Genomic DNA, 17,086 nt, shown 5'->3' on the forward strand with positions numbered 1-17,086 from the left:
ACTCCAACTCCAGCACATAACCTGCAAGAGGTGCCCCTGCTAAGCCGAGCAACCCAGTGGAAGGTTGGGTACCAATCCCAGCGGGAAGTTGGGTCGGCGAACAGATCAGTGCTGGGGGCTTCAAGGCTTACAACCTTGACAGTTAACAAATTGTTACCTGCGGGTAACCACCCTAAACTTTTTTCTTAACTCTCGCAACATGGAGAAAACGACCAACGGAAAAACTACCCCAGGTGGTATAAAATCCACCCCCAGTTTTGATGGGGCAAGCAAGCCTTTGGATTCTGGGGAGCTTGCACCTTCATGTGAGAAGAAGAAACGTTTTAAGTTCTTGGCGACCGTCAACATCAACTCCCTCCTAGAGACAGGAAAACTAAAACATACGCTAGATGTTTTAACTGAACACAACATCCTGATAACAGCTGTGCAAGAGACCAGATTCCTCGATCAAGAAGTGATAGAATCACAAGGTTATCGGATCTACAAAGGGCAACCCGGTGAAAGAGTGATGAAGAATGTGCCTCACTTGGGGACAGGCTTCATAGTCAGCAGCAAAATGATCAACTCCATCATCTCCTTTTCATCTCCAAATGGAAGAACGTCCACTATAGCTTTTAAAACTCTCAACAAAGCATACACAGTTGTTAACTTCCATGCACCTACTAATGACACCAACAGGAAAGATATTGAAAATGTGGAAACCTTTTGGAGGGTACTCGAAGAGACAATGGACCGGATCCCAAAACACCACATAACTATTTTAATGGGAGACTTTAACGCCCAGATTGGCAAAGAGAGAAAATTCAAGAACATAGTTGGAGATTACCCAGCCCACAAGAGGACCAACAGGAATGGGGAAAGACTGATTGACCTGTGCAGAAATTACAACTTAGTCCTCAAATCTACAGCTTTCAAACGCCTTCCTAGGAAAGCCATGACTTGGAGATGTCCTAACCCAATGCTTGGGGAATTCCAGCTGGACCACGTAGCCATCAGTAGAAGCAACAGCAAAGAAGTGCTGAATGTCAAAGTATTGAGAAGCGCAAACATTGATTCAGACCACTATCTTTCTTTGATCAAAACAAATTTCATCCCCCTTAAAAGCAGCAGGGAAAACCACTGCATCAAGTCACGAATTCCAAGGTTCAATCCAGCCAGGCTGAAAGATAACAATAACTTCACAGAGACCCTGGCTAAAAACAAAGACAAAAAAGATTGGCCCCAACTACAGAAGGCACTAATAGATGCAGCGACAACCACCATCCCGGCAGTCAGAAAGAACAAACATCCATGGTGGACAACTACTTGTGACAAAGCAATAGAAGAGAGAAAGCAAGCATGGCTAAAATGGAACCGTAACAAAAGTCTGGAAAACCATAAAAACTTCTTAGAAGTTAGGAAAACTGCAACTAAAATTATCAGGAACACCAAGAGGCAGTACAATAAAAATATCATTGAACAAGCAGAGAGGGATTTTGAATGAAACAACACTAGAGACTTCTACCAAACTTTTAAATCTCAAATAACACCCTACTCAGCCCCTACACTTCACCTTCGGGGAGCTGACGGAAATCTGAAAATGAACAATGAAGAGTGCACCACAGTTCTAGCAGAGTATTTCAACAACCTTCTAAATTCAAGGGAACCCAAGGAGAAACTGCATTTCGAACCTCAGAATGTTACTAAGTCGGACTCTCTCCCACCAACAAAGGGGGAGATCAAGAAAGCCATTTCAGAATTGAAATGTAACAAAGCAGCGGGCGAGGATGGAATCATAGCAGAGCTCTGGAAATACGCTGATGAGGAGTCAATCCAAAGTATCCATGAAATCATATCAAACATCTGGGTGACAGAAGCGTTACCTAGCGACTGGACTTCAGCTATCATCCACCCGTTACACAAAAAAGGCGACAAATCAGATCTCAACAACTACAGAGGGATTTTCCTTGTATCAGTGACGTATAAGATACTCTCCAAAGTATTACTCACAAGAGTAGAGGCTCAACTAGACTCCTGCATCGGAGAGTACCAGGCTGGGTTTCGCAAGTCAAGGTCATGCGCCGAACAAATCCTGAACCTCAAAACCATCATCACTTACAAAAACCTAAGCGCCTCACCCTACGTGGCAACATTTGTTGACTTTCAGAAGGCCTACGATTCAGTAGATAGAGAGTCACTCTTCCAGGCACTCGCTGAACTGGGACTAGATAAGAAAACCTTGAATCTAGTGAAAGCAACTCTTACCAACACTACTGCCAGAATCAAATTCAGAGGGGAACTGTCCCAGAGATTTGAGATCAAAACAGGTGTTAGACAAGGGGATGGCCTATCTCCAATCCTCTTTAATTGCCTACTTGAAAAAGTCATTCGTGAGTGGACGAAAATGCTACAGGATGACTCTGGATTGAGAATTGGCTACAAGAAAGACAAGTTAACAGTCAACTGTTTAGCCTTCGCAGACGACCTTACACTCCTGGCATCCAGTGTGGAGGAAGCTATCCATCAACTATCCTCTCTCGACCACATAGCAGCTAAAGTAGGGCTGAAGATCGCCATCAACAAAACACAGTTTATCACCAACATCAAAGATGCACCCAAATCAATCCCACTGGGGGACAAAACAATACAAAGGACTAACTCCTTCAAATACCTAGGAGAATGGATAACCCCAAACATGAATGAAGATCAGGCCATGAACAGCAGATGCATCAAATTGGAAAATGCCTACCACCTATGTAAGAGTATGTACAAATCCAAATCCCTCTCCCTTAACCTCAAAATCAGGCATTACACTACTGTAGTGAGACCGTCAGTACTATATGCCTCAGAATGCCTAAACATGGTAAGAAAAGGGCAACTTAGAAAACTGGAGCTGAAGGAAAGGAAGATCCTGAGAAAAATCATGGGCCCCATTAAAGAAGAAGGCAAGTACAGAATCAGGCACAACAACGAACTGTACCAACAATTGGAGAGCATTACAACATCTATGAGGAAGAGGAGATTGAACTTCTACGGTCATGTCATGAGAATGGACAATCAGAGGCTCACCTCCAGAATCTTTCACACCATCTCTAGAGGGAAAGCGACTAATGCCAAGTGGGCAAGACTCGTCAGAAAAGACCTTCAAGAATTGGACATTGCTCCCAGTGAAATTTATGACAGGAATAGGTACAGAACGTTGATCAGAACATCAAACTCTCTCCAGTCACTAACAGAAAAAACAGTACGTCCGAGAGGAGGTGTGAAATGGACTCAGGAGCGAAAAGACATTCACAGTGCAAGAATGAAGGAGTACTGGTCAAAGAAGAAAGCTGCTAGAGATAAGAACCACGTGGTCCATAGCAGGCCCAAACGGAACTAAAAATATAAACCAAGTATATTCTATAGTAAATAATGAATACCGAATAGAATACGTTGTATAGTAAATGCACAAAGTGTAATTTGTAGTAAATAGTGCTCTCAGAGTACAGTACGTTGCATATTAATACACCAAGTGTATTGTATGGTAATTAATCAGTTCAGAATACAGTACGTTGTATAACAACGGTTACGGTAAGAATATCAGAGAGAGCAGCGTTCGTATCTATATCCATAATGGAAAATTTTCTGTTGTATGTGTTAGGGAGATTTTCATTTTCTTAATCTGGCATTCAAGAGAGAGATCAGTGTAGGAATACATCAGGGTAATAGAGACTTTTTTTAGTGGTTATATGTTTGTGTCATAAAATTAACGCTGTATTGATTCATATGTAGACAGAACATGAAATAAGGAGTGTGGTAGTTTTTATTCTTGCAGTATTCAGAGAGATCAGGGTTCGAAATCCATGTGATGCATGTATTAGAGATTTTTATTCTAATCCTGAACAGAGAGAGATCAGTGTTGGAATCCGTGATTATTCATTCTGTCACGGTGACTGTTGTGTTTGCGTCATAAAGTTGATGTTATAAATAGGCAGTAAGGGGTAGGTTTTCCATGCAATCAACATCATCTGCCTGCATGACAATTTCTGTTGTTTTTGTAACCCCATTAAGAAGAAGAGGCCTAACAATGAAAATACATACATAGCAAAATGAAAACAAATCACAATTACTCACCATGAGGGCAGTAGCACAAAATAAAACGCGTGAAGGGCCAAAACATGAAGGATAAAAGGACTGGATCTTAAAATTAACGCTTGAAAGTTTGCCAGGTCAATATTACTAACTACTAAATAAGAAGCGAGATTAAAGTTAAATTAAGCTTTAAATTTCATTATATAGTATATATATGTACAATTAAATATATTTTTGAAAAACAATAACGCAAAGAAAATTAAATTGTGAAATAATACTTCATAATGAATTTTAAGTAGACATAAATGAAGCTGATACCAGCATAGGCTTCTTTAAGGAATTAAATATTTGGAGGGCTTAAAAACTTTTATCCTTAAATAATCTGGTAAACAATGTTTAATTAAAATATTGAAGAGTTAGAATATTTTAAAAAATAGGTTGCAACCAATATCATGTATAAATACTTGAACCATAAATACTTGATAATTAGTATGAGGGCCGGCAACTACTAACACTGTTTAGAATTGATATTTGCTACACTTCCCAGATTAATAATTACAAGTAAAACACAAGGACACACATACTACAATCGACTGTGGCTCCAACCGCGAATAAATATTAAACAATTAAATGAAAGAATATTAAATGACAATAAATATATAGCAGAAAGCTTTCCCAACCAAGTCAAGCATTACAAGGGAAAAATAAAATAAACGTTCCACACTTAACAACAGAACACGGAAGCAAACAACAGAAGCTAGTCGTTACCGACGCCAAGCCATCATCCCGTAAAAGTCGTCAAAGCCACCAAAATTGAAAAATGTGTCCATCAGATAAGATAATATGACACATTATGTAATAATAAACGAAGGCAAGGGCCCCAAACAATGGATAGTATGTGACAAGAAATCGTCAACAGAACGGCATATATTAAATTAAATGTCGAGGAGCAAATTTAAATTTCTTGCAGACTCGATGTTATTAAAAGCATAGTAAGAATAATTATAATTACAGTTTTGGAGGATAGTACGAAATTACTTTTAACTTTTAAACAGTTCGCCAAAAGCTTAGATAATTTTGAATGGAGGGGGCTTTGGATAATGCCAGATGCATACGTGAGGTGTTTCAATTAAAGTCGAGAACAACGCAAGAAACGATCCGAAACAAATCGTCAGGCAGCAAACGCAATAGCAACACAGTTAGAAGGCAAATTCAAACAAGCAAGAAAATTAGGAAGGAAAACACACATCAAAATAAAAAAAAATTATCACGAAGAATGAATCAATGACAATCAAGCACGGACGATAAGACAATAAATTTAAACAACTCACACAAAACATAACCTCATAGACGCATCACTAGCGATTCCAAATTCCAACATAATTTAATTATATTTACATTTAGAAATTTAGTACATAACCAATACAAGAACATTTTGTTTACCAAAGTTCACAACCGACGTTGCCAAAAAGAACACAGTTCAATTAAATAAAGAAATGTCGATAGGATCAATAAAATTACAGGCCGAATTCACGGTAAGATTTCCTACTTCTAATCATCCGCGGTCTTAAAAGATCTGCCGTAATAATTATGATTTTCCAGTATTTACATTTTGTAACGGTCGACACTCACAATACTTTCTATTTACACAAATAAATCAAACTTTAGGTTGGAGCTCACAGATATATAAGAAAAAAGACACAAAGGCGTAGCCTTAGTCGCCCCATACTTAACCAGGAGTATTCCACTCCATTTGTAACACGCTCCGGGTATCCAAAAATGTCTTCCCACGGACAAGGCACAACACAGCCATCTTTGAAAGGTGGCACTTAAGCACTTTATGCAGCAGGAGAGTTTGGAAGCCTTTTCCTCTCATTGGTAACTTTAAACATCATTCTCAGAAACATTAAATTTACTTTTGTTTTCCTTCATAACTAAAACATTTTTGAGTTATCCTGATGAAAATTTGTATGCGTATTGTGACATTTTAGGTCTATTGTAATTGGCAGTGAATTTTATGTGACCGGACTGTACGCCATGTGTTCCGCGCAGAGTGTCGGCGGCGGAACCTAAAGGGATGACTTCTTTTTTCTTTTTGTATAACCTGTTGTGGTGTGAAAGACAATGTTGTCACCGCAAGAGAAGACGGGAAAAATGTTAATACTGCTGAACTCTCTATCCACGAGAAGTACTACATTCAAAATATTTCGTAATATCACAACTTCAGATTCGACGTGTTAATAAACATTCTCCAACAAGCTTTGATATCACATTTCAGGAAGGCATAAATAATAATATTTGGAAATTAAATTAATTGTGGAATTAATTAACTAATTAATTAACCCTTTTGGACCCAACCCCATTAAAAATTTGTTTTCACAGTTTATCTTTATTTATTTATTTATTGACATCATTTTAGACTGCAAAACACATTTAAAAGAAAATTACATATACTAATATCTTCAAAAATGGATGTTCCCATTTGGGAACAATGGTCCCACACAATAGCTCTATTGAGTCCAGTCTTCTTATCTTGCACTGTGGAACAATGGTGAGCAGTGAAGGTGCAACAGGACTGGAATCTGTGCACTACAAGCTGGTACGAGATGGTGTGCTCCACCGGTTCTCTGTACAAATTTTTTTTTTGGCTAGGGGCTTTACGTCGCACCGACACAGATAGGTCTGATGGCGACGATGGGATGGGATAGGCCTAGGAGTTGCAAGGAAGCGACCGTGGCCTTAATTAAGGTACAGCCCCAGCATTTGCCTGGTGTGAAAACGGGAAACCAAGGAAAACCATCTTCAGGGCTGCCGATAGTGGGATTCGAACCTACTATCTCCCGGATGCAAGCTCACAGCCGCGCGCCTCTGTACAAAAGAAAGTGATCCTGAAGGTCCAGTTCTAGGAGATGGTGGAGTGGATGTAAACATACCACTGACTAGCATTCTGGTGAAAACAAGTTGGCCCAGCTTTGACTCTGGAGAGAGCAGTGTGTGGATCCGCCAAGCAGCAATTCTCAGCATACTGATGCAATTCATGAGTATAGGCCAGTACCATTTTTTGACGTTATTACCGGCCTATTCTGCGAAGTAAAACGGTCAAGTAAATCCACTCCACCCATATATTTGTTGTAAGGTTTTATTAAAAGAGGCTGGGTAACTTGTATATGCTTTTTCTGACTTTGGTTATACCGTTTCACCTGCTGGGTAGGATGCACTTTATCAAAATTTGTTGCAACACAAACAACTTTATTGTTTTTCCACTTTGCTGCGAGGACCCTTCCATCAGTTCTAAAGTCGTATGTTCCTCGAATGGACTTGTCTGTTGAGGCAATATTCTGGAGAGGGCAGTTCTTGAGTCTCACCTCGCGCACTGTTCCCGTAGCCCTGAATCCAAGAAGACGTAATTCAGCCAAGAGATCATATGACGTGAAAAAGTTATCCATGAACACAATATGACATGACGGGTTGAGTACACAGCTCAACATATTTTTCACCACTTTAGTACACAAAGGAATACCAGATTTCTGATTATTGATGTCTCTACCACAATGTGGATCAATATTGAATGGATATCCAGGAGATGAACATAACATCCAAAGTTTGAATCCGAATCTGATCGGTTTACCACGCCGGAACATTTAGCAACTATGGCGCCCATAGTAAGGTACCATTTGTTCATCCACACTCAATTCTCTTTCAAAAATCCCGAACTGTTGTAAAGTTTCATTCACTGCCTGAATGAGAGGTCTCACTTTTACCATTTTGTCTCCAGGTGTCAGGTCTTCATTGTTGGCAACATGAATGTTTCTTTTCATCGCCTCAAATTTGTTACGACTCATTTGCCTTGAAACAAATGGAACAGAAACATCTTCTGCCTTTGACCAATACAATTTTTCTCGTGATAAAGAATGATATCCAGACATAAATATTGTACCTCCACGCCGCTAATTTAAAATTTGCGCCAGTTGATACTCCCCTATTGGAGGAAGTCTGAACTTTATTTAAGGTGTTAATTTTCAAGTTTCTCAAAAGATGTCACTACTTGGAAATTTTGTAGTTTCTGAACTGGGTCGTTTTCGACGCATTTTTGTTTCCCTATTGTAAGAAGTGTGAACTTTCTCTTCTAGAGGACACTACTGAAGATCAACAATAGTGCACCCTAGTGCGAAGTGAAAGAACTCTTTTTTGGAGAAATTTTTATTTCAAAAGTTTGTTTCTTGTTAAATTTCTTTCTGTTATTGTTTAAGTTGGCTGTATACCCCTTTCTTTCCCCTTGTTTTGTATTTAGCCAATTCCGAATTTTAAAAATTAATTTCTAACCAATCAGGTGTATCTTCTCCAAAGGGGATATGTTGCTGTACCCTAGCCAATAAAGTGCTTGTAGGCGGGTGTTTTCTTTCCTGAAACGCCTCGAACTTTCCGCAAGAGTATATAAACTGCTGATTTTAGGGTCTCTGCGCCACTTCTGTACCATCTTTCAGTGTGTAAAGTACATAGCAGGGGGCGGGAAGCGCCTCTTTCTTCGGGCAGCAGTTCTACAACCAGGTAATGGCCGTATAATAACTCCTTTTCTTGCTTGCTCAGCAGTTTAACTCTCGGGGCGGGTCCGAAGCTTTTCCACCATGTAACTTTCCCTAAAATGTAAAGATTCTTTGTATCTATTCTCTTTCAAGCTTCATATTGGGATAGAGAGTGCTTAACCCTCTCGAGCTCCCACTCATATTGTTTTGAGGTGAACATATTTTTTTCACAACCAATTCTTCCTTAATGTAATGTAATTCGTTTCATCCTAAGTCACCTCTTTAGTATGGGATTAGCCCTTGCATTTGCGGCCTAGTGCCAAGTAGGTTTTAAACAAGTGTATTAGGAGTGCAGATCGCCTCCTCTCAAACTGGTATTTTAGAGGCCATGTAATTAACCCTTTTCTCTTAATAGGCCTCAGTAGGTTGGGTATCTTGTACCCCTGTGTATATGTCCTTGGAGGACAGCTTGAACGTGGAGTTTGGTGTGGTCTTTTTCAGGCCGGAACATTGAGAGCGTATTGCTCTTTTGAAATTGTGTTTTCTGCGCGCCTCGAGGAGGCTTTACTGTGTAGCTTTGGAGCAAGTGCTCCTGGGCATGATTGGGGTCTTCTGCCCCTTTGTTGAATTCTGTATATCGTAAAGTTGCGCTAATTGCTCAAGAATTGTGTGTCTGGCTCTCGGAGCCCAAATCCTGTAACTCTGTAATTGTACATTCTCGATTAGTGGTTTTGCTACTCTGTACCTGCCATTATTGTTATTTCTTGTTTTTGCTAAGAAAATATAACCTTGTTAAATTTTAAATTCACTTTAATTTCGTAGCCTGAGACCTGTTCACCCCCCGCACCTTCTTTCACCTCTAACTAAGACAAAAACACGGTAACAAATATTATTCCAAATTTTTTTGCACATCTGTTTATCACAGTAAAAATTAGTCATATTTTATATGCGTATCTTTTCATTTCCCTTACAAACATGTCCAAAATACGATTATTGAAAAAATAACGGAATAGGGAGAACGGCTCCAGTCCTACAAGGTGAGGATGACTTTGTTCCAAACTGTCAATAGGAGTTTCTTGTAGATTGGCTATATATTTTCCCAACTTCTTCCATTGCGGTGTAATTCTCTCTCTCTTGCCTTTACTACTTGCCGTTTTACTGGAAATGCGTGGATCTTTTTCAGACCTAGCCCTCTTAGAATGCGATTCACCGCCATCATCAGTATCATCTTCAGTAGCATGGTGTAGTTCCACCTCTCCACAAACTTCTGCAGATAGATCTTGCTCATCGGTGCATGTTACGTCATCGTCACCAGCTTCGTCATCTGTTAAGTTCCCATCTCCTCCTTCAGGGGGCATTATAACAATATCTACTTCACCCTGTAGATTGTCATTTTCTAATTCTTCTAAAATCTCTTCAAGTTTCAGGAATTTCTTGAAAGACATCTGAAATAAGAGAGAAACGAACTTATATGAAAAACGTGAAGTGAAGCGGATGTTACATCGAACCGGTTATATGTACGAAAAAGTCATAGAAGTTTTACTGATTAAAACCGGAGAAAATGAGCATTGATAATGCGTTTGAATTTCTCACTAATCTTACTAATACAGATATTCAAATTTGATAAATGTTTAGGTTGTCAGTGGAACTGTTACTGTGTCATACAGGAAATACACTATATGCAAGGTCCCATTGTTCCCATTTGGGAACAACAAAAATGAATCCTTTACCATCCCCCCATGTATCGTGTTCTTAATATTAACTTTGGTACATTGTAAACTCCAGAGATAAAAAAACATATTTGTCACTGATTTTTTAAACAAATATTATAACTTACTTCAAACGTAAGTAAGAACGAAGTCTGAAGACATTCGGCTGCAGCATGAATATACAACAACAAAATGACTGATGTCGGTACTGTATAAAACCTGGAACAGAGTTGGAACTCTCAAACGGAATTCAACACTAGGCGCGAGTAACAATAGAACAGCCTTAACTTAGCTTATTGTTTCCTGACAAGAATAAGAAATCATGTTCCGATTTGGTAACAATTGGATCAAATAGGTTAAAGATATTAGGGGACATGTTTATTACAACGTCGAGGAATTCAGGACGTCAATCGAATCACGAGGTATGACGTCAGAGCTCAGAATATAGGTGGCGAACCGAACTAGGATTTTCTTACTCTTGCTTATCTGCTGGCTACGCGTGTTTCTCGGAAGCTCACTACGCAGGGAGGTCTTTTATAGACCTGGACAGCTGTTACTTGCACCACGAGGAGAACAGTGTCATTTCTTGGCAGTTTAACAGACCATCTACAATCATAAGAGACGTCAATAGTGTCTGGGAAGAAAGTTCGTATCATTACATGTCAACTGTGAAACCACGAGTGGGGAATTTGTACTAACATTTTTGTGAAAGTTTCAGTGAACATCAAGCAGTACCAGTTCGATACCGGTCAAGGCAATGAAGACCTACAGTAAGAAATTCGTGTGCCCCGGAGACACCGCCCACATCAGGATGCAGTACTAAAAGACGGGACCAATGCCGACAGCGTCCTAATGCCATGAATCCAGCCTAGAAGGAGACCAGGGTCAACAAGACATCCAAGTTAAGTCGACATTACATTCATACTGGGTATTATCTGTTCTATGTAGCTGTAATAAGTAGTTAACTTTCTTCTTGAAGGGATTATTGATTGAACAGTAGTTTGAGTAGATTTCTAGTATCTTTACCATGTCATTTTCTTGTGTTATACGACGTTGAATTTGTATTTTATCCTACTATTCGATTTTAAAGTGCGTGATGACGGTATGTCAACATCATCGACCACGCGGGTTTCAATAAGTCATGTCATCGGACAAGTATCTGATTTAAATATCAGCCATCAGCTAACCTTTAAGGAATTTTACGTTTCCATTCAATTACTATAATATTGAGGATTGTGTACGCGTGATATTTTTATTCTTCGGAACTTATTTCTCCTATATTTTAACGAAAGTGGTTGCCACGTTTTTTATGAGGGAGCAGGCTTATCTGACATATTAATGCTACGCTAACGATACAGATTGCTTTCTTTTGGATCCGATTTCATACTTTTAAGGGAGGATATTGTCTGATTGGTATAATATTTACGTGAGGTTCCAGTCATTTATGAGAATTTTCCCGTGATATTTTTGACGGATGTGGCGAATTATTTTCGATATTGTACCTCTCACGTTGTGCCACGTGGAGGAATGTTGCATGGATTATGGTGATTTTATGTGCTATTTGGGGGCGAATCTTCGCGTCTCTATGATCAGAAGCACATGCAATCTATTTTCTGTGATGTTGTGTGCAACGATGAATGGATATTTAGGAATAATTTGTCGTCATTTTTGATGTATTTGCGAGTACTTGTTTTCGTGAGAGAACCATAGGCAATAGCGTCTTCATAAAATATTATTGAACCACGAGGTAAACCACATGTCTTCCTGCAAAATAAAATTGAGCGTATGAGATTGTTAGAGCCTTTTGTCATACTGCATGAGCGTCATCGCAATAATATCAAAATCGTGGCTGTGTAATATTACTCAATGCCTCGACATTTGATAAATTTTGGTAAAGTCCTGAGTTCGATGTAGATATTGACGATATTATCAGTCACCATTACCCTGACTATTTGTACCTGATGGATTATTTATATGTGCAAGCCATTATTTACGGGAGTCTTCCATTTCCATAAAATGGACGTATAACGTGTGGACGTGTGTGTATATTTGTAAAATAGTACCCTTAGATGTAGTTGGTTCCAATTATTTCCTTGGTGGATGAGGGTAAGGGGAGACTTATTACGTGCATTTTATTTTGTTATTTCCACAGGTTGAGTGATCTTATTTTTGTTATGAATTTTTGATGTGTGTGTTACCACCGTTGTTCTGAGTTTCGGCGTTGTGTTGAGGTCATGACACATGGTTAAAATTTAATTGAATTTTTTTCCTCTTTCTTGCTTACTTTTATCACGTAAAGTCACGTGTATTCTGAGGTTACACTGAAGAGATAATCACTGAAAGGTCGCTTTAAATTGGAGAAATAATTAGCAAGTGAAATTAATGTTTTAATTATTAATTTTTTGTATTTCATCTTTTTGACCAGTCATGTAACTTAACCATTTAAAATCTTGTTCCAGAATTTCCGGCATGATTTGAAATGCGTACGAGCATAATTCTCTAACAAAATCAAATTTAACATTCAAATAATATTCGATAAAATATGACTTTTATGAAAACAATGTGTGTCAGAATTAATAAGAATTCATTAACATGTACCATCGCATTTGCTTTAATTTTTGGATGTACAGCAAGAGTTAACGTAAAATTAAAACTTTTAGTGATCATCTCACACAATCATAATTCTTAGAAGGACGGAATTATTTTGTAATAAATCATCCACCATTAATGTGTATTTCGACGGTTCATTATTTACTGATATCTAACCATTTCCTTGATCCACACCATCTTTTTGTGGAACATGTCAGTCCCTTACTGAGCACCCCTGAGGGTGTCTTATGTTTCTAATGTGTTAGTCGTGGCTTAAACGGGCAGAATATGTAGTTTTTGCTTCTTAACAAATGAACTAGAACCATTGCTCTAACTTTTGTTTTTGGTATTTTTTGGGGAGAAAATACTTCAAGAGAATGCCAAAAAATTAAACTACTCCAATCAAAAAGGGAGAATAAATATTATTTCAAAGGATAACCTAAGGGTCTTAGTTCACATTGTTAACACAAGCATTGTAAATATTCTAAAACAATCATATTCCAGTAATATGAAAATTTGTAGAAATTATCAAGGAAAAGCATAATGAATGTAGAAATTAGTCCAAAATTTTGAAAATTAATTTTTATTAACATGGGACAATTACAAATGTCCAAACGGAATACTAAAGAAGAAGGACAGTACTATGAGTGTGTTAAATTTCATTTCAACAGAACATAGTGTTACAGAGAAATAAAAGGTTAAATGTTGTAGATTATTATACTTGTAAAAGTGTACCTTCCCCCTTACCCCATTTTTTGTGTTCTATCATAACAGGAGCATTGTCGGAGCAGAAAGCCACACAGTTTTCAGTTGGTATGTTATGAGAGTTCAGCTGTGTTTACATCAGCTTACTTATGTTTCGCCCTGTTGAGTCGCCTTCTAACGCTGTTTAATTATCTTTAGATTATTTAGTAACTATTCTGGTTGCGCGTGAATTTTATTTAGTAACTTTTCCATGTAGGCCCTATAGTATTTTTGTTTTGAGTATTGCTTCCTGACCGTATGACCTTTTTCTCTCCAGAAATTGTTATTAGTAGTGTGCGAATTAATTACAACGTGTTATGATTTTCTGCACCAAATCTTCTGCATTCATGTCTCATGTGAATCTTAATATCACTGTGTAGTAGCTTACTACCGTGTACTTGTTACCATTGTATTTTAAAATGTGATTGTGGTTTGTGGCGTGTGGATCCTTTCACTTGCGCTATTGGCGACTATTTATTTAATCGTTAATATCTCATTGCTCCTTTGGTTTGGGCGCATGCCTGCTCTGTCCATCATAAATTGATTCTATCCTGATCATTGAAGATTACTAAATTTTCAGCATTAATTTAATTATGTATTATGTAGTAGCCTTTGTCTTGTAGCAAATTTTGGAAAATTGTATATAATATTAGGTCTGTGCATTGTTGTTCACTGGTATGAAAACTGTTAAGGTGACCTAACCTGTATTTATCTTGAACTGTTCTAGTATTCTATTGCCTATGTCTTGTTATCCGACTTTAATTTGATGATATAACTGTCTATTCCCGTTGTGGTATTGTTAGCTGTGCATTAAACGAACCGAGTAATCTGTTAGGATAGTTTCTTTATTTGGGGGTTTGACTAGGAACTGGATAGTACCCGGTGTTAGATCCTATTTGTTGAGTTTTGGATTTGCCTGTGGATATTGGTTATTGCGGAACTCTGTCGATCGGACTTGGTGGTGGTTGGCTGTTTTCCTTTACGGCATGGACTTAACTATCTTCACTGCTTTCGGTCTCCAACTTCTGGTGGTACGATTTCCTAATTTCCGATTGGTCTCATGCCCAAATTTTAATCATTTCTGTAATCAGTTGTGAATTACCCGTTAACTGAGTGATCTATTTCTAGTCATTCCCGTCCTTTTGATTTTCTGGTGAGTAAAATTTTACCCTATCTACCTCCTCAAAATTAGGCATCTGGGTTTTCCTTTCTGGTAATGGTGGTTAACTACGTTGTTATTTGTTGTATTTTTGGGGTGCATGTGGTATTAATTCTGCATTCTTCTACAGAACTTACTTGCCTGGTTTCTGTCTCTAAATTGGTGTATTATTCATGAAGTGTGTTAATCTATTGAGTTGTAACGCCATGTCGTCCTACCTCGTCTACATGTTATGGTGGTGTTATTTTTCACAAATTGCACCAATGGATCCTCTCCTTTCGAACCTAGTAGGTAATGGTTTTGGTCCTGAGTTAGTTATGTTGTAACGGTACGTGATTTTGTTTTAAGTTTGCAATGTGAGGTGGCATGATGGCTGCACGGCATGTCGTTGAGGATAGTTAGTGCTTCCTTCCCCCTTTTTTGCGAACGCATGTCCGTAGAGATTCATTAAGGTTGTATTGTTATTGTGTTGTACAATTAAATGGTTATAACACTTCGGTATGGTCGGTATTGCATTTAATTTACCCCCGTGTGCCCGTATTGGGAAATAAATCCTGGCATGGGTTTACTACTGTTCTTAGAAAAACCTGGTCTGCTTGCATGTAATTTGTGATTCCTGTATGACCTGGTCTATTCTTGTTTTGTTTTAATTCTCTGCATACCCAGGTAATCTGACGTCATCAAGTATTTATCCTGTACTATAAAGTTCATTTTGGATTAACCTCCCAGTCTATTGGTCCTTTTCTCTCAGGAGTGTTAGTATCCGTTGCTATTAATTTTTCGTCATCTTGCCGTTCTGCGGGGCGCCAGTTGAGTATCGGATTAACTAGTGCTTCATAGGTGGTATTGAAGCCTCCCACTATTCGATGATCGGGTCTTTTCGTGGTGTTTTCTCCTTCTTCACCGTTCTATTGAGCGTTTTCCGTCGTCCTACCATTTAAATTTTATTTACCTTGTTTCATATATATTTCGCACGGTACCTGTGGCTGTGTGGCTACAGTGTGAGTCTATGGATGTCACTTGTTACTATTCCGGATTTGTCCGAGATCCCTTGTGGATAACCGGTAGGGAATCGTGTTAGGTCTCTGCTCTCATTTCCAAATTGGCCACTTAATTGAGGGGTATTTCTAAACCATTTATTTAAATGAGTATTCCATGGTTGATATATATGTTTGAAAATTCGGTGAAGTTGTGAGGAATATAATTTAAGATTGGGTGACACTTCTGAATTTCTTTCTGCCATTTTCTGTCCTGCTCCACCATGGTGTTAATGATTGTGTTATTATGAGTTCCTATATCCTAATACTATTCTTGACTTGGTGTTGCTGATACGCGTATCGACCATCTGAAAGATCTTGAAGTCTCGAACTGCAGCTAACTATATTCATCTTGCCTTGAGTAATTATTTACCGTAACCCATGAATATTGATCTTTTTCTCATATCCAGTTTCTCAGTGTTTCCCTTATTTGTGAGTATAACTATATCTGATCTTATCTCTTCTTTAGACGGGTTATGCATGGAGTGTATACGTAGCATTACAATTGATTAATTGCAAAATATAATTTCTAGATTTTGGTCGTGTATTTAATGGGTTTAAAAATTTATTTATTGGCTACTCCACTGATTTAAAAAAATTAATTGTAATTTTAATTAACTTGGATTACTGTGTAATGTGTTATTGCTTCGCAACATGTTCTCCCTTGGTCAACGTCTGGTTATTTTGAAATTACGTGTGGATTGCTGTTCTCTTAGTATTTCAATTCTGGAAATGATTTGACATCTCTGGGTAGGTCATCTATATGAAGAGTACTGTCGGTGTGGCTGTGTTCGATAATTTGATGTGTTTCTTGCTGTGTTGTTATCATGCATTGCTGGATCAGGTGTTGTGATCTGTAGCGTGTTCTTACTTGATTGATGTCTGGACTTATTGAACTTACCATGTTTGTGGTTTGTTGTATTCTGTCAGTATTTCCTTTCCTAAGCTTAACTTATTTCTGTGTATTGTGTATGTTTTAAGTTGTATGTCTACTCAACGGTAGCTTCTCGTTTTCATTGTTGCTGGTGGTGTCTTTATTATGTGGCATTCCGATAGGGTTCGTTGACGTGCACAGAAAACTAATTTCAGGAGATGACTATCTTTAATTTTCAAGTTAATTCTTTTCCTTATATGTTGTGCATAAAATTTCTGCCAATATATTTCATTTTAGCATGATATATTTATGGTTATATATTTCTTAGTACCTGCTCAAGGGTTGTTTAGGTAATTATTGTATTCTATTGTAATCCTGTTCTCCTTTTGCTCTTACTA

The sequence above is a fragment of the Anabrus simplex genome, chromosome X (assembly GCF_040414725.1).
Source record: "Anabrus simplex isolate iqAnaSimp1 chromosome X, ASM4041472v1, whole genome shotgun sequence".
Taxonomy (NCBI): Eukaryota; Metazoa; Arthropoda; class Insecta; order Orthoptera; family Tettigoniidae; genus Anabrus; species Anabrus simplex.